General features: G+C 34.9%; 1 long non-coding RNA gene and 1 pseudogene across 1 annotated transcript in view; both read left to right on the forward strand.

Moving 5' to 3' along the window:
• LOC135268307 (uncharacterized) overlaps window positions 1–24,991 on the forward strand; it is a 69,470-nt gene that overhangs the window by 19,596 nt on the left and 24,883 nt on the right. The window lies entirely within an intron of this gene.
• Window positions 22,041–22,140, forward strand: LOC135268517 (U6 spliceosomal RNA; annotated as a pseudogene).

Below are 24,991 nucleotides of genomic sequence, written 5' to 3' on the forward strand. Positions count from 1 at the left end.
AGAACATGCGGTGTTTGATTTTCTGTTCTTGTGTCAGTTTGCTGAGAATGATGGTTTATTAAAGCATATATTTGAAATAAAATCTTTCTGATGTAACCATTTATGAAAACATATTTCTATGGACCAAAGAGTTACTAACATTTTTATAATCTCCTAAAACTTTATTCATGTTATATTTCTCTCTGAAAATAACAAACTGTGTGAATTTCAACAAACGGTACCACCAATGCAGCACAGATGAAACATAAATTCTTCAAACTTCATTTCTCTTTAATACCACTTTGCTATAGTGCACCTCCATCTTTCAAGTTCTGCTTTACTATTTCCCTCTCAAGTACCAAGCATTTAGAATTTCAATTCTATAGACAATATTCTGAGTGGACTGAATCATTTTGTTTAATAAGAATATTACAGTAGTAAAATAGGTCAAACAATTGCCAAATCTATTATTTAAATAATTTTGAATATATAAAACGACACCCATGGTTATTTTGAGAAATTAGCAATAAAAATATTAATACAAAACTTTATTATGCTGATAATTGGCTAATTATAACAGAGGAAGAAATAATCCATAATATAATTTTGGCCTATAATCTACCTATTGTTTACTCAGCTATAAACAATGTTGGTTGATCTAAATACTGGCATCAGCCCAAAATTATATCAGCATTTTTTTTTGGTCAAAGTAAGAAACTACCAACAATTATTCATCTTATTGTTTCAATGGGTTTAATATGCCACTTGTTTAAATTTGAAAAAAAGTTAGCTTAGTTGGTTAAGTAATATCGTAACACATCCCTTTGGAGATAATTTTTAGTGAAATTGTCACAGTCAGTTATGTATTTATAGATGTTAAAAATTTAGCAAGAACCTTTCATATGTTTTAATTTCCCAGTATCTCCAAATAACTGCTTTTACCTGAATTCTAAAAATTTTGGCTTGCATACTGCTGTTTTCTTAATATAATAATTTTTTACTCTTTTGAGTTTTTGAAATATATACACTATTTTAACATTTAAATACATTTTAAAATTGAATTATAATGAACCTTTTTCGTTCTTTTAAAATCTTTATGTTACCTACAATTTTACTGCACCTAGATTTGGGTGCAGTACTGCCGTACTACACTTTGTGCTAATAATACAAACAAGCAAGCGAATCCAGAAATCCCTCTTTTACTGTTTCCTGAAGCCCTCATATTTAAGCCAGTAACTAATCAGCTTACACATGGTCCACACCTTACGAACTCTCCCGTTCATGTTGTTCATGTTCATCATTTAATTTTGTGTTATGTATATTTCCCCCAGAGCATAACATTTCAATTCTGTCTGACTTCTGAAGGCTTACTTCAGCAGATGTTCCAGACGGAGCTAGAAGGACTTGCCTGGCAGCTCGGTTTCCCTAATTTTAATCAAATGTTCAGTCATGTGAAGCCAGAGGGAGTTTCTTTTTAAATTACTATAAATTTCACACAGAGCTACCGTGTGGTGCAAAGAATCCAAAATGCTGTTTTCTAAAAGGTTAGAAAGTCAGCTGAAACACAGTTGAATACAAATAAAAGTATTTATGCAAGTGAGTGGCCTGAGTCCCTCTCTTGCTTTGTCTAAACTTCAAAACCAAGATGCCGGCTTCTGTTGGCTGAAAAGTTTCCACCAAAGGGTTTGATTTGCGAGGTGCTAGAAAGCAGTTCTTACTCCCAAAAGTCTCTCTCCCATCTGATATATGAAATGTTTTTCAAAGGATATACAAGGGCTCTACTATTATCACAGACAGTTTAAAATGCATGGATTCCTGAAAAGGAAATCCAGTGACTTCAATTTGTGCAAAGATGTAATTTACCATCATTAGACCTGAGGTGAATTGTGACTGTGTTTATATACGTGAAAATAGCAGAGGAAAGGAGAGGTGTTGACAGGGCATAGAGCAGAGGACAAAGAAATGACTCAGAGACAGCAAAAGCCAAACTTTCTCAAATTTACAACTTTACTTAAGCTTTTCCTTGAATCTTGGATAAGATACTGCAAAGACAGAAAAGAACTGAAATGAAAAATACTGAAATAAAAAGGAAAAAATTAAAATGATTAAAACTGAGCTCACATACTGGTTTTAGAGTTATGGCAATAGCTGTACCTTATATTGTCCTGCTTTATAAGCAGGCCCAGATATCCATTTAACAAGAAAAAATTACTTTAAAATGGTAAAAAAATATATTTCAGATCTATACAGATTTTTTATTTTTTTAAGTAATATGACATACAGTTTAAATTAATATAACAGCTTAAAAGCAAAACTGGGAGAAGTCAGAGACCATTTTACATGCTTTTATATAGTTTTGCCTAAACAGTTGGTTTTTAAAATAATTTTAATTGCTGTATACCTATATAGATAGATACAGATAGCTACAGATACATAAAAATAGGAAACAAATGCTTTAAATTGACTTTTTTTGGGATGATGGAAAATTTTTTTTTACTTTATAATTTACCACCTACATTTCAAGGTCTAATTGTCTAAATGACATAAATGTAACATAAATATAAATATATAATAAATATATAAATTATATCTTTGCAGAAATGTGTTTATAGCTTATAATTGTATAACATATAATGTATCAATTAAAGTTATTTAATTATATATAACTAAATTTACAAATATATGATTAAATAACTAACTGTATATATTTAGCAACAACTACACACACACACATACACATACACATATAGCAACAACTATCTAGAAATACATAGTTGTTGTTGTTGTTGTCTCAGGGACAGAGTCCCACTATACTGCTCATGCTGGACTCAAACTGCCTGGGCAATTTATATTACTGGGCTCAAGCAATCTTTCCAACTCAGCCTCCTGAGTAGCTGGAACTACTGTTATGCACCATTGTGCCCAGCTCAATTGCTATTTTCACTAGGGTTATAAACATATACTTTTTGTGGAGATATCATTTATATTATTTAGACAACTGGACCTTGAAATGTAGGGGACAAATTATAAAGAAAGTCAAATAAGTGATTTTCCATCATGTAAAAATAAAGATAAAATTTGTTTACTGTGATTATTTAATGGAAGTATTCTGGATTACAATAAAAATAGGCTTTCAAAAATCAACTTTCAAAATCATTCACCAGTTTTTGCTGGTGAAACAGTCAAGTTGAATAGAAAATTGTCAAGTTCTAAGTATAAAGTGAGTCAGAATAAGCTAAGTTATGCTGCAGTAATAAACAAGCTCAATTTTTCAATGGTCTAATGCTTCATGTCCACTGCAGATTTGAAAGAAGGCCCTGCTCTTTGTGTTTATTCAAAGATGCTGCCAACAAACATTTGCTATCAACTCCTATTTCCATGATCTCTGAAGCAGGAAAAAATGATTGTGGTAAAGTATGCACTGGCTCTTAAAGCTGCCACATGGAAATAGCACATGATACTTCTCTTTAACATTTATTTGCCCAAGGCAAGTTAGTGGCCATACTTAATTTAAAATCATTGGTGAAGTGCAATTCTACCATGTTTCTGTAAGGAGAGGCAAATTGGATTATTCATAAACAGACCTAATAACCACTATAATAGAAAAGGTAGGCCAACAAAGAGCAGGAAATTGAGGCTTAGGTTAAGCTTAGAGGTAAAGTGGGTGTTGCACAGAGACAGCCAGAATGGTGGTGTGCAGGGAAATAGCCAGTAGGTTTTGCTCCATGGGAGAGATGATTCAAACTATTCTACTGTAGGAAGATTGCTATTAGTAAGACCACAAAATAGCTGGGACCCAAAAGAGCTTTCAGCTTCTGATTCTCACTAATAATAGTAAGCAAGAGGACAATATTAACCTGGTGGTAAAGGGATTATGAGGACTGAAAGCACAACTACAAATGGCCTTTGTGTATTAATCAGTGTTAACTACATTGGTAATGAATTACCTGCTGCACTTGGCTTTCATTTTATATTCCTTTGTTCTATAATAAAAAATCATGTTGTCTTGTCATTGGCAGTATGTCTTTTAGTCTCATTGGAATGGATTGAGTAAGTAATTACCCAGGGTTTTAACTGCAGGCCTGAGACCTCATCCGGCCCCAACATACTTTCCACTGGCTGTACTCTTTTTTGTTTATATAATGTATCAGACACTAGGTGCTTTACTTCAGTCAATACAATGAAGATTTCTCTATGAATTAACATTCCAGAGGAGGAGGAGGGAGACAAACATGATGAATATGTAAATTGCTAGTATTTAGAAGGTAATAAGTAAAGCAAGAAACATCAGGAATGCTGGGTAGTAGTGAATAGAGCTGCATTTTGAAATTCTTTCTTTCTTTCTTTTATATATATCTATATATTTTAATGCACTTTAGGTTCTGGGGTACATGTGCAGAACATGCAGGATTGTTGCATAGGTACATACATGGCAAGGTGGTTTGCTGCCTCCATCCCCCTGTCACCTATATCTGGCATTTCTCCCTATGTTATCCCACCCCAACATCCCTATCCCCGCTGTCCCTCCCCTATTCCCCTCCAAGAGACCCCAGTGTGTGATACTGCCCTCCCTGTGTCCATGTGTTCTCATCGTTCAACACCCATGTATGAGTGAGGACATGCAGTGTTTGATTTTCTGTTCTTGTGTCAGTTTGCTGAGAATGATGGTTTCCAGATTCATTCATGTCCCTACAAAGGATGCGAACTCGTTTTTTACGGCTGCATAGTATTCCATGGTGTATATGTGCCACATTTTCCTTGTCCAGTCTATCATCAATGGGCATTTGGGTTGGTTCCAGGTCTTTGCTATTGTAAACAGTGCTGCAATGAACATACATGTGCATGTATCTTTATAACAGAATGATTTGTAATCCTTTGGATATATAATCAGTAATGGGATTGCTGGGTCAAATGGAATTTCTATTTCTAGATCCTTGAGGAATTGCCACACTGTCTTCCACAATGGTTGAACTAAGTTACAGTCCCACCAACAGTGTAAAAGTGTTCCTATTTCTCCACATCCTCTCCAGCATCTGTTGTCTACAGATTTTTTTAATGATTGCCATTCTAACTGGCGTGAGATGGTATCTCAATGTAGTTTTTATTTGCATTTCTCTAATGACCAGTGATGATGAGCATTTTTTCATACATTTGTTGGCCTCATATATGTCTTCTTTTCAAAAGTGTCTGTTCATGTCCTTGGCCTACTTTGAATGGGTTTGTTTGCTTTTTTTCTTGCAAATCTGTTTTAGCTCTTTGTAGAGTCTGGATATTAGCCATTTGTTAGATGGGTAGATTGCAAAAACTTTTTCCCATTCTGTTGGTTGCCAGTTCACTCTAATGACTGTTTCTTTTGCCGTGCAGAAGCTGTGGAGTTTGGTTAGGTCCCATTTGTCTATTTTGGCTTTTGTTGCCAATGCTTTTGGTGTTTTGGTCATGAAGTCCTTGCCTAAACCTATGTCCTGAATGGTCTTGCCTAGATTTTCTTCTAGGGTGTTTATGGTGTTAGGTCTTATGTTTAAGTCTTTAATCCATCTGGAGTTAATTTTAGTGTAAGGTGTCAGGAAGGGGTCCAGTTCCTGCTTTCTGCACATGGCTAGCCAGTTTTCCAAACACCATTTATGAAACAGGGAATCATTTCCCCTTTGCTTGTTTTTCTCAAGTTTGTCAAAGATCAGATGGTTGTAGATGTGTGGTGTTGCCTCCAAGGCCTCGATTCTGTTCCATTGGTCTATATCTCTGTTTTGATACCAGTACCATGCTGTTTTGATTACTGTAGCCTTGTAGTATAGTTTGAAGTCAGGTAGCATGATGCCTCCAGCTTTGTTCTTTTTGCTTAGGATTGTCTTGGCTATGTGGGCTCTCTTTTGGTTCCATATGAAGTTTAAGATGGCTTTTTTCCAGTTCTGTGAAGAGGGTCATAGGTAGCTTGATGGGGATAGTACTGAATCTATAAATTACTTTGGGCAGTATGGCCATTTTCACAATATTCATTCTTCTTAACCATAAGCATGGAATGTTTTTCCATCTGTGTGTGTCCTCTCTGATTTCCTTGAGCAGTGGTTTGTAGTTCTCCTTGAAGAGGTCCTTTACATCCTTTGTTAGTGCAAACCAATTGCAACAGCACATCAAAAAGCTTATCCATCATGATCAAGTAGGCTTCATCCTGGGGATGCAAGGCTGTTTCAACTTACGCAAGTCTATAAATGTAATCCACCATATAAACAGAACCAAAGACAAAAACTACATGATTATCTCAACAGATGCAGAGAAGACCATTAACAAAATTCAACAGCCCTTTATGCTAAAAACTCTCAATAAACTAGGTATGGAAGGAACATACCTCAAAACAATAAGAGCTATTTATGACAAACCCACAGCCAATATCATACTGAATGGGCAAAAACTGGAAGCATTCCCTTTGATATCTGGCACTAGACAAGGATGCCCTCTCTCACCACTCCTATTCAATACAGTATTCAAAGTTCTAGCCAGAGAAATCAAGCAAGAAAAAGAAACAAAGGGTATTCAATTACAAAAGGAGGAAATCAAATTGTCTGTATTTGCAGATGACAAGATTGTATATTTAGAAGACCCCCATTGTCTCAGCCCAAAATCTCCTTAAACTGATAAGCAACTTCAGCAAAGTCTCAGGATACAAATCAATGTGCAGAAATCACAAGCATTCCTATACACCAATAACGGCCTTAAAGAGAGCCAAATCAGGAATGAACTGTCATTCACAATTGCCACTGGCTGTATTCTAATAATGGTTGTCACCCCTCACTACTGGAAACCTAGAAACAGGAGAAGATACAGGTCTAAAGACTAAGCACATGTTCTTGTCCCAACCTTCTGACCACCAGGAGAAATAAGTTGATCTGTCTACTTATCTCTCTCTCTCTCTCTATGTATGTATCTATCTACCTACCTATGTATCTATATAATCTATCTATAACACTATTTTCATATGGGCCTGATACATAGTTTTGTTTAATCATAGGCAAGACATTGCTCTAATACATGTACTGGAGTGGAGCTGAATAGAAAAGAAATTAATGTGAGCAATTTCTTCTCTATGAACATGACAAAAAATTAAAACACACCGTTACTTCAAGCTCAAGGCTGTTTATAGATCTGTATATTATAGTCACAGTATCTCCAAATTTTTCTAATCCTTCTGTTAATTATGGATACTTCAAATAACTCTGAGGTACACAGTCTTGTCTCTAGTCACTATTGAATTTGGCAGAATCCAGGGCAGATGGGATGTTTGAGTGAGAGTAGAATGTGGCCTTACTTATAAATCTCTCCATGTCCCAGGGGCATTAGACAGTAGAATTTAAATTTCTTCCATTTCGTTACCGGTTACTACAGACTTAAACTAGACTTTGACACAATTTTCTTTCTTCAAGCAAAAGTATGTGCTAATCAAATTTGGGGGGCAAGTATGAGCAGCACTGAACTGTGTGCTAAGGAACCACACCCTGGCATAATATTATTGTTGAGAATTATTATAATTACACATATATTCATCCTGTGGCTGTACTGCTTAACTTCCAATAAATTGATCATTAAGGTTTGAATTGGCGATTCTTCTAGGTTCCCTTCTCTTTTGAAATTCTGATGAAATTCTTTTACAAAATTCATAATACCCTAAATTATAATGAAAAATAAAATAACAGAAACTAAGAAAGAACATTATTTTTATTCGTAGCAATCTTTGATTTTCTCATTTTACTCTGTTTCTCAATTTTCAACATCTTTCTGTGAAATAAAAGCATACTTTTTGGAGAGGGAACATGAGCTCTTCCTGGAATTATATTTAAAAACTCACCCCTACTCTTAGTGAAAATTAAGAGAAAAATACATTTGATTTGCACATCCTAAAATATCTCCATTTGTTTTCTTAACTCCTGATAATAAGTGGTTTAGGGGATTATTATTTTAAGATAAATAATTCGATCCAAAAGCATGCAACTAAATTGAGAGTAATAAACAGTGTTAATGAATTCTTAAGCTCAAAGTTAAACACAATCATAGTAGATCTTAAGTGAGAGGCCTGTTTATCAAAATTAAGTATCTCACCTAAAGCAATGTAATTTAAAATATTTTTACTTTGAACATGAATTAGAATGTATCATTTCCCATTGACAGTAGCAGAATATTAATCATATATTTATTGTTCCTGATTGCTTTAATAGGAGAGAAAAAGAAAGAAAGTGTTCAAGTATGGAAAACTTCCCTTATCCATTCATGATAATATGACTATCACTAGTATCAACAGAGGGGCTATATTTCCCACTTCACTGCACTGTCACAAAGTTTAAGTGAGACTAAGTCGAATGATCACATTCAATGTCTATAAGAGTATCAAAAAACCAGTATCTATTATTATAACACAGGCAGTAGTCTGTACCAGAAATCTCAAGTGATCTTTTACTCCTCTCCCTCATTCACATCCTGCCCAAATTCAATTAATCATTAAGTTCTAGCCTACATTTAATTAATCTTTAAGTTCTAGTTGAGTATCATGTGAATCTGATTACTTCTCTCTACTCATACTGTAAGTATTTTTCCCCTGGTGTACTATCGACAAATATTAACTGGATGAACATATGGCCATCGAAGTATTCTAAACGTAAATGATTTGCCTTTCTCTAAATCTATTCTGAGCAGATTTTGTTGATGGTGCTCACATTATTGTTCATTCCTGGAAAGGCTTCTTTCCATGGATCCTGTTGAGACTTAACAGTTTATAAAGCCTGGTTCAGAAAGCTTGCTCTCTTACTCTTCTCCTTTCCAAAAGGAAAGTAATCTCTTACTCTTCTCTTTTCCCAAGGCACATAAACATCAGATACACTAGGGTGGAAATGAAGGAAAAAATGCTAAAGGCAGCCAGAGAGAAAGTCGGGTTACCCACAAAGGAAAGTCCATCAAACTCAGCAGATCTCTTGGCAGAAACCCTACAAGCCAGAAGAGAGTGGGGGCCAATATTCAACATTCTTAAAGAAAAGAACTTTCTTTTTTTTTTTTTTTATTGCATTTTAGGTTTTGGGGTACATGTGAAAAACATGCAAGGTTGTTGCATAGGTGCATACGTGGCAGTGTGATTTGCTGCCTTCCTCCCCTTCACCCATATCTGGCATTTCTCCCCATGCTGTCCCTCCCCAACTCCCCACCCCCCTGCTGTCCCCCCCACTCCCCCACAACAGACCCCCGTGTATAGTGCTCCCCTCACTGTGTCCATGTGTTCTCCTTGTTCAACACCCACCTATGAGTGAGAACATGTGGTGTTTGATTTTGTGTTCTTGTGTCAATTTGCTGAGAATGATGGTTTCCAGGTTCATCCATGTCCCTACAAAGGACGCGAACTCCTCGTTTTTAATGGCTGCATAATATTCCATGGTGTATATCTGCCATATTTTACTTTCAACCCAGAATTTCATATCCAGCCAAACTAAGCTTCATAAGTGAAGGAGAAATAAAATCCTTTATCAACAAGCAATTGCTGAGAGATTTCATCACAAGTCCTGCCTTACAAGAGCTCCTGAAGGAAGCCCTAAACATGGAAAGGAACAACCAGTACCAGCCACTGCAAAAACATACCAAATGATAAAGACCATCAACTCAATGAGAAAACTGCATTAACTAACGGGCAGAACAACCAACTAGTATCAAAATGGTAGGATCAGATTCACACATAACAATATTAACCTTAAATGTAAATGGGCTAAATGCCCCAATAAAAAGACACATACTAGCAAATTGGATAAAAAGTCAAAACCCATCCATGTGCTGTATTCAGGAGACCCATCTCACATGCAAAGACACACATAGACTCAAAATAAAGGGATGGAGGAAGATTTACCAAGCAAATGGAGAGTAAAAAAAAGCAGGGTTTGCAATCCTCATCTCTGACAAAATGGACTTTAAATGAACAAAGATCAAAGGAGACAAAGAAAGGCATTACATAATGGTAAAGGTATCAATTGCAACAAGAAAAGCTAACTATCCTAAACATGTATGCACCCAATACAGGAGCACCCAGATACATAAAGCAAGTTCTTAATGACCTAAAAAGAGACTTAGACTTCCACACAATAATAGTAGGAGACTTTAACACTCCACTGTCAATATCAATGAGACAGATCAATGAGACAGAAAATTAACAAGCATATCTAGAACTTGAACTCAGATCTAGACCAAGCGGACCTAATAGACGTCTGCAGAACTCTCCACCCCAAATCCACAGAATATACATTCTTCTCAGCACCACATCACACTTACTCTAAAATCTACCACATAACTGGAAGTCAATCACTCCTCAGCAAATGCAAAAAAACGGAAATCCTAACAACCAGTCTCTCAGACCACAGTGCAATCAAATTAGAACTCAGGACTAAGAAACTAATACAAAACTGCACAACTACATGGAAACTGAACAACCTGCTCCTGAATGACTACTGGATAAATAATGAAGGCAAAAGGAAAGTAATCTATTCTTACATTTAGCTAATGTAAGAGTAGTTTTCTTATGGGACTGCTAGGGCAACTCTCTTTTAACAGATTAAATTCTTTGAGAATAAGATCAAGGAAATGATCGTCTATGCTTCCAAGAGTCTGAACCATTTCTTCTATGTAACTGAAGCACAATATTCATTTGTTTTAAAATAATTGATATTTTAACCTGTTGCAGTACTTCCCAAACTTAGTTGCAAATTATCTGAAGAAATTTTTTAGGATGCAGATTTCCAGGTCCTATCCCAGTCTAAAAGATCCAAACCCCTGAAAAAGTGCTGCAGAATGGGCTCTTCGGGTTCTGATGCATCGTATATGTGAATAGGCAAGCTAAAATATGTATCTATCCATTACCTAAATTCAACAGTATTAAACATCGAGAGTCAGAAAGCAGTGTATAGCTGGCCCTTTTGAAATTTTCCTATTTTTCTTATTCCAACAACTTACATTTTAATGTTTATAAGTGTTTCTCCAAGTCCTTTCTTTAAAATCATTAATTTGAATACAGTCTTTTTCTTTAATCAAACGAAGGCAAAAGATTTCAGCAAAATTTAAAAATCCATGTCATCCTCTCACGTCATTCCCACTACCACTTTATATGAACATGGTATTTTATAATTTGTCAATTATGTTCAGCTTTGTTAATAATCATTATTAATATTTTCATATTTCAGTAGTATCACTGAGTTATTTAAGGGCTTGAGTTATTTTACTCAATTAAAAGTACTTTTTTTATCTGGGTTTTCATCATTTGAAGTCATTCTCTAATATTTGGTAATCTTTTTTTATCTTTTATAGTTAATATTTTAGCCAAGTCATCAATTTTCATTCTACCAAGATGGTAGTATTATGTCCTTTCACAAATACAATAGCACGTAGGTCCTCATTCTATTCTTAGATTTGAAATGAATAAAAATTTGTCTGGTGAGCAAATATCCACAGTGTTTTTTTCCTTTTCTTAAAACACCCCAAAATTGTATGTATTTGTATACCACTGATGTAATTTAATTCAAAGCACTCAACAGAAAAACATGACCAATAGTAAGACAGTAGATCCAAATAATCTCGTATCAAAATTCATTCTAAAGAACAGAAAATATTGATCTAGTTTGATAAAACTCAAATGTAATGAATCTACAACAAATAACAGCATTTCTTTTGATAATAACCCCTGATAGTTAACACTGGTTTAAAGCCTACTTTGAATCAGATATTTTACATAATTATGTCTACTTCTATCTACAGTAACCCTATCAGATTAAGTACTACTACCCCCAGTTTATGGATATAGAGAAGCCTGTTAAATAACTTTTCCAAGGCACATAGCCATAAGTAGCCTCACCAGGTTTCAAGCCCAAGTGCACCAGGCTCTAAAGACTTTTACCACACCATTGTCTGTCAGTGAAAAAGACTCAGTATCACTACTAAACTCCTATGAGGCCAGTTGCACTCTGTTGCCTTTGATTTAGTCACTTAGCATTCCTGGTATCAATTTCTTCTTATCAATATTAAATATTGTATTATAACTTTTCAAAGTCCTTTGCAGCATTGAAACTCTGAAGTTCTAGCATAGAAAACCTAATGTTTTATCACTATTTCATCTGTTATTATCCTGTATGGTGAAAAGCCATTACCATTGATATGGTTTGGATATAAGTCTCCCCAAATCAAATGTTGAAATGCAATCCTCAGTGTTGCAGGTAAGCCCTGGTAGAAGGTATTGGAATCATAGGGGCATATCCCTCATGAATGGCTTAGTGGCATCCCCTTTGTTATGAGTGAGTTTATATGAGATCTGATTGTTTAAAAATGTGTAGTGCTTCCTACTGTCTCTCTTGCTCCTACCCACCCCCCCATGTGAGACACCTGTTCCCCCTTCACCTACCATCATGATTAGAAGCTTCCTAAGGCCCCCACCAGAAGCTGATGCCAGTGTTATGTTTCCTATACAGCTTGCAGAGCCATGAGCAAGCTACACCTCTTTTCTTATAAACTTCTCACCCTCAGTTATTTACAGCAATGTAGGAATGAATAGCCTCTCATACACACAAAAATGGTATGCAGGAGTAAAACATTCAGAAAAATATACCTGAAAATGTGGAAGACATTTTGGAGTAGGGAGAGGTTGAAAGAGTGTGGAAGGGTCAGAAGAAGATGCGACTATCAAGGAAAGTTTGGATCTTCTTAGAGAGCCTGGTTACATGGTTGTGGCCAAAATGCTGATAGTGACGTGGACAGGGAAGTCAGGATGAAGAGGTCTCAAATGGAAATAAATAATGTATTGGAAACTGTAGCAAAAGTCATGTTTGTTATGCCTTAGCAAAGAGTTTGGCTGCATTCTGTTCATGCCGTAGGGAATCTGTGGAAGTTTGGACTTTACGGTGATGATTTAGGATACCTCTCAGAGGAAACTTCTAAGAAGCTAAATGTTCAAGATGTGGTGTGTCTGCTTCTAACATCCAATGCTCGGATGTGGGAGCAAACAAATGACCTAAAGTTGAAGCCTATAATTAAAAGGTAAGCAGAACATTAAAGTTTGAAAAATTTGCAGCCTGGACACATGGTAGAAAAGAAAAGCCCCTTTTCGGGGGAAGAATCCAAGAAGGCTGCAGAGTAACCACTTGCTAGAGGAATTTGCATAACTAAAAGAAAGACATGAGCCTGTAGCCAAGACAATAGAAAAAAGGCCTCCAAGTCATTTTCAGAGATCTTCAAGGTAACCCTTGCCATCACAGGTCCAGCGACCCAGAAGGACAGAATGGTTTCCTGGGCCAGGCCAGGAGCAGCAAGGCCTTGTGCCACCTACGGTGGCTGCTCCCTGCATCCCCCCATTCTACGGCTCTAGCTGGAGCTCAAAGGGGCCCAGATACAGCTCAGACCACCACTCTGAGGGGGTAAATGCTATGAACCTTGGTGACTTCAAGGTGGTGTTAAGCACGAAGGTGCACAGAGGACAAGAGTGAAGAAGCCGGGGAGTCTACATTGAGATTTCAGAGGATGTACAGAAAAGCGTAGGATGCCTAGGCAGAAGCTTGCCACAGGAACAAAGTCCTCACAGAAAACCTCTACTAGGGCAGTGTGAAGGAAAAAGGTGGGGTTGGAGCCCCAGCAGAGAGTGCCCACTGGAACATACCTAGTGGAGCTGTGGGAAGGGAGTCACCATCGACTAGACCCCAGAATGGTACATCCACCATCAGCTTCCATGCTGCACCTGGAAAACCTACTAGCACTCAACTCCAACCTGTGAGAGGAGCTATGTGAGCTAAACCTTGAAAAAACATAGGGGCGGAGCTGCCCAAGACCTTGGGAGTCCACCCCCTCGCAGCAGTGTGCCCTGATTGTGGGACATGGAGTCAAAGGAGAGCATTTCGGACCTTTAAGGTTTAATGACTGCTCTGCTGGGTTTCAGACTTGCGTGGTGCCTACAACCCTTTTCTTTTGGCCATTTTCTTTCTTCTGGACAGATGTCTACCTAATGCCCATACCCCCATTGTATCTTGGAAGTAAATAACTTGTTTTGATTTTAGTCTCATGGATGAGAGAAACTTATTTCCAAATAAGATTTTGGACTTGAGACTTAGGACTTCTGAGTTAATGCTGGAATGAGTATGGCTTTGGGGGACTTTGTGAAGAGATAATTTTATTTTGCAATGTGAGAAGGACATGAGATTTGTGGGGACCAGGGCAGAATAATATAGTTTGAATTTTTACTCTCCAAATCTCATGTTGAAATGTAATCCCAGCATTGGAGGTGAGACCTGGCGTGAGGTATGGGGATCATGAGGGCATATCCTTCATGAATGGCTTAGCACCAGCCCCTCTGTTTTGACTGAGTTCATTCAAGATCTGATTGTTTAAAATTGTGTGGCATCTCCCAATCTTTCTTTCTCCCACACATGCCATGTGAGACACCTGCTCTCCCTTCAGGCCCTCACTAAAAGCCAATGCCAGCACGATGTTTCCTGTACAGACTGCAGAGCCTTGAGCCAACTAAGCCTCTTTTCTTATAAATTACCCAGCCTCAGGTATTTCTTTATAGCAAGGCAAGAAACAGCCTAACACAATCAACTAAGAGGAGCTTTAATTTCCTTTGATTGTCTAATTTTCATAGCTCCTGTTTATTTTCTCAGAATCATTTAATTTATCATTGGGATTCCTCATGTTGCTTTTGTGAAAACAATGATCTTGATATGACTGTTTGGATTATTTGTCTTTTTGCTACGCTTATTTTTTAATATGTAATACCTTTAAACTGACTCGTGTCCATAAATAAAATGTGATGGGATTTATATTAAAAAAATTAAAACAAATTTTTCCATTATAAAAAGGAAACATTTTATTTAACTTAACGCCATATTTGATATATTGCTTCTAAGATCAGCTAACATATTTCATGGACTCATACATAAAACGAGAGTGAGATATACTCAGTGAGGCTTTGATTAGGTGGGTTTGCCCATGACTTTTAAGTTTATCTAGTGAGCTGAGCATTTTATCAGAGATATTTTCTTACTAATTTTGGAAACAATCCTCACATATCATTGATATAGTAGAAATTTATTGATACTCTTTTCATTTTTGTTTCTAGTTTTACATATTTAGGGAAGACAATAATATGGATGAAAAGAATACAAGACTTAAAATTACATAGCTTAGGTTTGAAATCTAGTCCTACTTTTATTAGATAGATGAGCAAATCACATAACATCTCTGGGTTTTAGAATCTCCCAAAAAAATACCTACAGGTTTAACAGTGCAATAAAATGGCAAATGCTTAATACTTATTAGTTGAAATTATGCTTTCTGTGCCCACCGAGAACAGTTATTTATTGTATAAACTAATTCTGTTGTTGACCACAAAAACATTAATATACGTAGAATTTAGTGGAAGTGTCACTATCCATATAATGGAAGTTTCAAAACAACCAAAAATAGAAAAGAATGAAAATATGTCTAATATATGACTGCAAATTTCCCAAAATTAAAGAACAAGAAAAGATTTTAGAATAAAGCTGTTAAGCAAGCATAAGAAGTCCAACACATCACAACATAATGAGCCTGTCTTTATAGATCAATGGAATGAAACAGAGAACTCAGAAGTACTTACAACCAACTTATCTTCGAAAAAAAAGGACAAGAATATACTCTTAGAAAAGAACGCCTTTTCAATAAATAGTGCTGGGAAATTTGGGTTGCTCTATGCAGAAGAAGGAAACTGGACCCCTCTCTCTCACCATATAAAAAAATCAACTCAAGATGGGTTAAAGACTTAATTGTAAAACTTGAAACTATAAAAACACTAGAAGAAAACCTAGGTAATCTCTTCATGACATTGAGCTAGGCAAAGAATTCATGACAAAGACCTCAAATCACAGGCATCAAAAACAAAAATAGGCAAATGTGTCTCAATTAAACTAAAAAGCTTCACTATAGCAAAATACATAATCAAAAGAATGAACAGTCAACCTGCAAAATGGGAGAAAATATTTGCAAACTATATGTGGCATAGTTAAATAATAACATATTTATAAAATTTAATATCCGAATTAAAAGAACTCAAGGAACTCAACAACAACAAACAAATAATCTCATTAAAAAGTGGACAAAGGATGTGAATAGACATATTTCAAAAGAGGACATACAAATGGCCAACATGTGAAAAAATCTCACTAATCGTCAGAGAAATGTGAATTAAAACCACAATGAGATATTATCTTACAGCAATTGGCATGGCTATTATTAAAAGACAAATAACATTTTGGGGAGAACACGGAGAAAATGGAACTCTTACACACTGTTGGTGGCAATGTAAATTAGTAAAACCTTCAGTATGAAGATGTTTCAAAGAACTAAAAATAGCACTATCATTGAATCCAGAAATCCCACTACTGCATATCTATCTACCCAAAGGATAAGAACTCATTACATTTAAAAGGTACCTACATCTGTATGTTTATCACAGCATTATTCACAATAGCAAACATGTGGAAACCACCTAACTTCCACCAACAGATGATTGGATGAAGACAATGTGTAATATATACAAAATGAAATATTATTCAGCCATAAAAAATATCAGCATGTCTTTTGCAGCAACATCAATAGAACTGGAGGCCATTATCTCAAGTGACAGAAGTCAGACATAAAAAGAAAAATACTGCATGTTCTCACTTAAAAGGTGGTAACTAAATAATGTATACATATGAATATAGAGTGTATAGAGTATGAAATGATGGACAGTGGTGACCCAGAAGAATAAGGAGATAGAAGGAGGATAGATGATGAGAGATAACTTAAGGGGTACAATGTATGCTATTTGAGTGACTGATACCCTAAAAGCCCTCATTTCCCCAATATGCAATCTATTCATGTAATAAAAGTACGCTTCTACCCCATAAATTTATACATACAAAAATAAAAGAAAAAGAAAGAAACTGTGTCTTCCTATAAAAAAAAATATCAGATTTACATTTGGTTCTCAAGAGTAACGCTTTAAGAAAAAAAAGTGTAGTAATGTTTTCAGAAGTATTTCTATTTATAGAACTTATATACAAAAAACTATCATTTAATAAGAGGGTAGATGAAAATATTCTCAATGCCTCTGAAGTTTTGTCACACAAAGTTTCTTTAAAACATTTTGGGAAACAGAACTTTAACAAGAAGATAAAAATAAATATGGAAAATGATTAAAATATATACTGGAAGTGGGCTATAATAAATAACTTATATCATTCTATCATTACCCAGAATGGGACCCCAAAGTCTGCCAGGACAAGAAATAAATGAAACCAATATGTCAGGGTTAAGAGATGGGAAGGGCAAGAGATTACTGAAAGCTAGAAAGGGGAGCATGATAAAGTCACCTTGTTTGTCCAAAATATAAAGATACTGATCAATTTCAGAAATATTAGAGAAAAGTAAATTTAGGTATGAATCTTAATTAATTAGGGTAGCTTCCAGAAAACTAATAATAGACACTTTCTAAAAAACTCATATGTTAGAATAATCAACCTTTTCAATGAGGCTAGAAAATGACAAAAAGAAGCAAAATAGAAATACAGAAATAGAAAATGTTAATATGAAATAAGATGGCAAAAAAGTCCTAATGCAGTATTACTTATATGTAGTAAATGTATGTATTATATGTATTAGTAATATATATGTATTAAATATATCAATTAAAAGACAGGAATCTGAGGCTTGATACAAAATAAATAAGAAAATAAAGATCTAGAAATATGTTTTCTATAAGAGGCAAATTTAAAGTAAAGGAATGTAGAAATTTTGAATGTAAGTGAATGAAAATAAATGTATCAAACAGATAAAAAACAAAAAGAAGCCAAATGAAAACTTTAATAACAGGCAAAGTAGAATTCACCAAGGAAAATTCACAAGGTAAAACAAAAGATGTCATGTATCTGTAAAAGAACAATAGATTTTAAAAATGCAATATCACAAACACATATGCACCTATCAACATAGCCTCAACATTAATTTTTTCATAACTTAAATAAAGCTGTGAGTAAATAGATAAACCAAACATTATGCTGAAATCTTTTTTACAAAAAACCTCAGAGTCTAATGCATAAGGAATATAAATATAAGCAAAGATCTAGAAGATTTTTAAAACACACTAAGCCTGAACAAAAGAATTATAGAAGTTCTGAGACACAATATGAATATTTTCATGTTTCTGTACGGCTAGAACTTCTAAGCAAAGAAAACTGAAATGTCATTTAAAAAAAAAAAAAGTTTCTCTTCTTTCCCAGACCCATTTTCTCACATACCAAGTGTCAGACCTGGAGCCATCTGCTTCCATTCAAAGGGCAATAAAACTTTTCTTCTCGAGTGCCAAGTGCTAGCATACTAGGGGCAGGAATCTTCACTTTTTTTCTTCTCAGAGAAAATTTATTTACTTTACAGAAGAGAGTGGTATGTGCATAGCAATTTCTACATAAACTTCCAAATTCACAAGCTTAGGTTTCTTCTTTTGTAGTGCAAAATATATTCTGTCAGCATGCAAAGGGTAACATCTGCTATCATTGAATCACCCTTGAAAGAGGTACAATGGGTCATTAGGAATCAGTGTGATGGGAATCTATTATTACTTACTACTCAATCTATTATTAAGTAGTAATAGTAATAATGAGTAACCTTTTTGTTTTTAGGTTAAAAAGAAATATAGATATTAAAATCTTATCAAGAACATTATACTCAATAATAAATAATACATATGCTTTTAAATTCCTAAGCTATAACCAAATCCCTATAAATTTCTAACAATTAAGAGTATATAGTTTGTGTTCTCTGACCATAATTAAATAAATGTAACTAACAACAACAAATCCTTTGGTCTGGAGAAGTATAAATGTATTAATGAGTCACCCATGAACAAAGCACTACATTAAAGTTTATAGTACACTGTTGGTGCAGTACCAAGAGGAAATTTATAGCTTTAAACATATCAATCAAAACAGTAAAAATAGTAATAATAAAACATTATGAGTTCAATTAACACAATTGGAAAAAGGATAGTGCAAATCCAAAGAAACAGGAATAAAAAATTAATTTCATAACTGCAGCATAAATTATTGAATTAGAGAACCGCTAAGCTAATAATTAATTTAAAAATTGAACATTGTGCTAATGTTGGAAAACCCTTGACAAAGTTGAGGAGAACAACCTAAAACCAGAAATCTTGGTCAGCATGAGAAAATAAAGAAAATAAATAATAGACAACATATTTGAATATGTAAATAATTATAAATGAGAAAGTCATCTACATTAGCAGTTCTCAAATGTAGTCTGAAGATTTTGAGGGTTCCTAAGACCCTTTTAGAGTTCACAAGGTCAGGACTATTTTCATAATAGTAAGTTGTTTTTGTCCTTTTCACTTTTATTTTCTTATGATTGTACAGTGATTTCAGAAGCTATATGCCACATAACATGGCAACAGACTGAAATAAAAAGCATATGTAAAAATTTAGCAGTTTCTACTAAGTCAAACCTTAAAGGCTTTGCATAAAGCTAAAACAACTCAATTCTTTTTAATATATTTTTATTTTGGAAATATATAGTTATTTTTCATTAGTAAAATGTTATTTAACTTCTAATGACTTATATTAAATAATTTAAAATTTTCTATATTATTATTATTATTATTTTGAGACACAGTCTTGCTCCGTTGCCCAGGCTGGAGTGCAGCGGCTTAATCTCGGCTCACTGCAACCTTTGCCTCCCAGGTTCAATCAATTCTGTTTCAGCCTCCCAAGTAGCTGGGACTACAGGTGCATGCCACCACACCCAGCAAATTTTTGTAATTTTAGTAGAGGCAAGGTTTCACCATGTTGGCCAGGATGGTCTCAATCTCTTGACCTCAGGATCTGCCTTCCTCAGCCTCCCAAAGTACTGGGGTTATAGGCATGACTACCATGCCCAGTCTATTTTAATTTTTAATACAATAAATATCACCACACATAAATGAAAGCTCATCAGAATCTTTGGGATTAATAATTTTGAGATCATCAGTAAATGTTAAGATTATAAAGGGGTCTTGGGACCACAAGGTTTAAATTCTGATGGTGTACACAGAAAGCTCAATAGTGTCAACAAGAAAACTCTATACCAGCAATAACTAACTAGATAATGTGATAGAAATGACACCATTCACAATAGCATCAAATCCCATGAATTATCTAGAAGTTAAAATATGAATGAATGATTACAGGTTTTATAGAAAATAGCATTGAACTTACCACAGAACATAAAATGATTTGAGTAATTGGACAAATAAATAATAGCCTATATGAGATTGTTAGTGAACCCCAAAATTTAGGTTCATATACTCAATGCACTGTAAGTAAGCCAAACACTGACACATCAACACTTAGGAGCAGATAAAGGTTTATTTGATTTGGCCTAAGCTTGGGAGCAGGAAAGACAAACCCTCAAAGCTGACCTGCCTTTGAACGTAACTAGGGGCTTTAAAGCATAGAGTAGGTACAGGGAAGGCAGGATCCTCCCATGATCAAAGATATTTGCATCCCTCAGCCTAATCAAACTTCTGGACACCATCAAGGAGGTCTGCATAACCTAAAAATCATTGTTCTTTAAATGAAAAACAAGTTCATGAATCTTGTGGGAAGCCGGAAGAATTAGGATATGAAGTTAATCAATTACTAGTAAATACTTACTACTGAATGACTACGCGCAAGCAAGCACACATGAAGGAAGAAAATAAGGAAAACCAAAAATATAAGTAAAACAAACATCTTATGATCTTTATAATAAAGGTTCAGTTACAAGATGACTAAAATTTTAAAGAAGTATCCTACTTTTCTCCCAATTAATCTATATATCCAATCAGAATTTGAAGAAAAAGAATCTATAAATAAGAAATGTTTAAAAAAGAATAACAAAGAACAAGCCCTAAAAAACTCTTAAGGCATACTAAAAATTCTAATAGACAGAGGAGGATACAAAAGATTTTGTATTCTATTCCAGAGACCAGTCCATGCAGCTGACACTCTTTGTGCATTCTATGTCTCCCCTCATGTGCCGGTTCTCCAACTGCCAGTACCTGTATTTAGTTTCCCTGGAGATTTTCTCTTGTCACTGGAGACTTTTTGCCACCTACACAGATGGCTCCAAGTGCCAAAGACTTAACAGTCTTCAGGAACAGCCCTCAACAAATAACTATTGATTGGGTTTTCAGTGTTGGGCTGGAGCTGGCTTCTTCCAGCTCAAGAGAATCAATTGCTAAAATTTCAGGAACTTTGCAAGCAAGTTGAAATCACTCAGCAGTTTGCACTTCTGTCTGGTGAGGATATTTACACTGCAGATATCACAAGCACTGTGAACTATTTGTTTCCTGAAAGGCAGTTGTTAACCATTTATCAGCATTGCAGTGGTTTGGTGTATATACACCCCTGGATTCCTTACTCTGGGTGCACCAATTCCTGTATTTAATCTGGCTCCCAGAATTTACCACTGGGATTAAAGCGGTACTATAAATGAAATACAGGTTCAGTTGCTCAAAATTTGCAGAGTCCAGTTAATAAGAGCAAGTCTGGTATAAAGAAAGTGACTTTTATTCCCAAGCTAGTTTAGAGGAATAAGTACTGGCTTCCTGCTTTAAGAGTACTGCTTTGCTTTTGGAGTAGAAAGCAGGCACTTTTAAAAGGAGTCTTTGCATGAAAGGTGTGCGGGAGAGATGGGAGTTCACATAACTTGCTTCAGTGCCTTGTCTACTGGGTACTCGAGCTGGTGACCATGGCTGCCTTCATGGGCAGAATTAGGTTGTAAAAGTGGCCAAAAATCTCAGGTGAGAGACAGCTTCATAGTGGGCATATTTTGTGTTGCAAATTGACTGTTGTCTCTTGAGGCAATCTCTTGGTGGAAGAGTCCTGTTCTGGAGCTCCTAAGCAAATAGTTAGATAAGCTTGCCCTGTAGGGAGTATCTGGTAAAGGAGAAGTGAAAAATTATAATTGCATTTCTAAAGAACTAAGCAGGAAGCGGAAAAATGAGGAAAGAGAAGAGAAAAAAAATAGTGCTTGCCTAAAATTGGAACAATACAGAGAAGATTAGCATGGCCTCTGCACAAGGGTGACACACAAATTTGTGAAGTGTTCCATAGGTTTAACATCTTTTTTAAAATTATAAAAAAGAAAAAACTAAACTATCTCTTAGAAAAATGGAGATACTCATTTACAGTAGCTACATTCCAAATAAACTATGTGTAATCAAATGCTTGGCTAAGGATTGGCTTTGGAGAACATCACACTAAAACAACCAACTTATATGTGTGGGCAATTAATACATAATAGAAATGACACTAAAAATTAGTAAGAAAAGGATGATTTGTGTAGCAGATTATTTTGGGGAAAGGATTACTTAGGAAGAATCCTTTAGATAAGGGCAAGCTTATCTAACTATATGCTTAGGAGCTCCAGAACAGGACTCTCTTCCACCAGGAGATTGCTTCAAGAGACAACAGTCAATTTGCAACACAAAACATGCCCACTATGAAACTCTCTCTCACCTGGAGATTTTTGGCCACTTTTACAACCTAAAAGTTTGTTTGCTTCCTCATATGATATATAACTCCCATTAGATTAAAAACTTAAATGTAAAATGATAAAATATAGCATTAATAAAAAATAATATAGAAGAATATAATCATTTAAACACAAGGCTTTCCTAAATTCAAAGTACAAAAGCATAAATTTAACAATTGATGTTTGATTACATCAATAAAAATAAGAATTACTCTTTTCAAAGCAAGGTTATATAGATAACAATAGCAGACAAAAAACACACTGGGAAAGTTGTTTATAATTTCCCAAACTAATAGCTGATTGTTTTATCTACAGTATACAAATAATTGAAATAGATAAGAAAAAAAAGTAACCCAAAAGTAAATGTTCAACATATATGAAAAGCCAATTACTAGAAGGAGAAACTTGAATGGTTTATAAGTATATAAGATGTTTATAACACAAGTAATCAGTAAATGTATATTAAAACATCAATAAGACACAATTTTACTTCAATCATATTGTAAAAAGAAAAAAAAGTGAGCTAACTCCAAGTGTTGACAAAGAACTGATGTGTGGAAAAATCTAGACCATCATTAATGGGAACAAACTGTGGTAGCCATTCTCCAGAGCAATCCAGCTCAATGAAATCAATTAGAGTAGGTTTGTATGTAACATAATCCAGTAGTTTCAGTTTTTAGTATGTCTGTATTCTAAGGAAATTCTCCTGTAGTCCTTGAAAAACATGTGAGAATGTCTATCTCAGTGTACATTGTGGTCATAGGAAGTTATGGACAGTCCAACGGCCATTTCAAGGGAAATGAATACATCAAATTTGGTAGGTACATACTATATATACTATGTATACATAATATTCAGCTGCCAGCAGCAATGATATAGCAGTAAAAATAGCAACATGGATAACTATTGCAAGTGAGATTGCATAGAAACAGAAAGTATTTATCTAAATAAAATCATATATATACACAAGTATATATGGAATACCGAATATTTTGACTGAGATGCATTCATATTAAGTGATATGTGTGAAACACATGAGAATGAGAACTGTAGAGGGATATGGACCATGGGGATGGTGATTCAAAATAAATATAACAAGAGGGAGGGTCTAGCAAATGTACTTCCTCAAAACATAAAAATATGCTGTTTGTCCACTGATTCCAACATAACGTTTACCTTCTCCTAATACTTCATGAAGGTTTCTGGCTGTTGATTTTACTTGGAAATCTCATGAGTGTCTTCTTGGTTGGGAGTGCTTTCTCTCTGTAACATTTGGTGCTCTGTTTAGATTGCCTTTGCATCTGTATTCTCTCTGTTAGAGCTACTTTCTCTGTAGGATTAGGTAGGAGAAGCCACATGGAGCTTGCAGTTGAAGCTAAACTAGATTACCCACCAGCTGACCCCATTTCCTTGTACCACAATATCTGATCTCTTCTAATTTGTCAAGGTATGCCATGCTATGCTTTGATGTTATTTAAATTTTGCTCATTGTAAACAGCTCAGCCTTGAACTATGTTAAATATATAGCAAGCATTCTGTTAAGGAGATTTGTCTTCATCCCAAGAAAAATAAGAAAGCCCTTGAAAGATTTTAGGTGCATCACACTCAACTTGAATGAAGATACTGGTGTAGATAGAGAACAAATAAAAGATAAAGCTTAATAATTATCAAGATAAAAATATTTTATATGCAAAAATTGATAAACAATTTCAAGGATCCAAGAGCAGAAAAGTCAGTTGTTACATCAGCCTTCAAGATTCTTACATCACTTAAGAGGGTAGTAAAGAAAGAGAAGAAAGGAATCCTGATTTTATCTAAAGGATACAAACGTTTGAACGAAAACTGACTACACTGTCTTGACTTTGTGAGTTTGAGTTTTCTGTTATGAAGCAGAAATATGGCTTATACGCTAACTCAGGTCCAAATATGGAGAAATAAAGAACATTACATTTTTTGCATATGTGATGTTATTGTGTAAAATTCATATGCCTTAAATACATAAATAGATTTCTGTGCTCCCAAAAGCCTTCCCATGGACCCAGCTTAAAGAGAACTGAGCAAGCAGACTATGTTAAGACTTGCCTATGTGTTTGACCATGCTAAGATAACTGCATTTACTTATTCCACCCATTAAAAATACACAGTTCTATAAATGCTAAAATAATCGTAACAGAGATGGCAGGGCTAATATAACATCAATGTAATATATATATATGTGTGTGTATATATATATACACATATATATATATATATATATATATGATATGGAAAAAATGCATGTAGGCAAGAAAAGGAATTGACTTGTTAGTGTAGAAGTTTCCACAAAAATACCAGTGAAATACTTCTCTAAAATATTGACATTATGTATTAGAAAATATTTTAATGCTATCTGTAATTTAATTCTATCAAAATTTACATACTGTAAAATTAATAT

This window comes from Aotus nancymaae, unplaced genomic scaffold (assembly GCF_030222135.1).
Source record: "Aotus nancymaae isolate 86718 unplaced genomic scaffold, 86718_ANA_hifiasm-v0.15.2.pri h1tg000040l, whole genome shotgun sequence".
Taxonomy (NCBI): Eukaryota; Metazoa; Chordata; class Mammalia; order Primates; family Aotidae; genus Aotus; species Aotus nancymaae.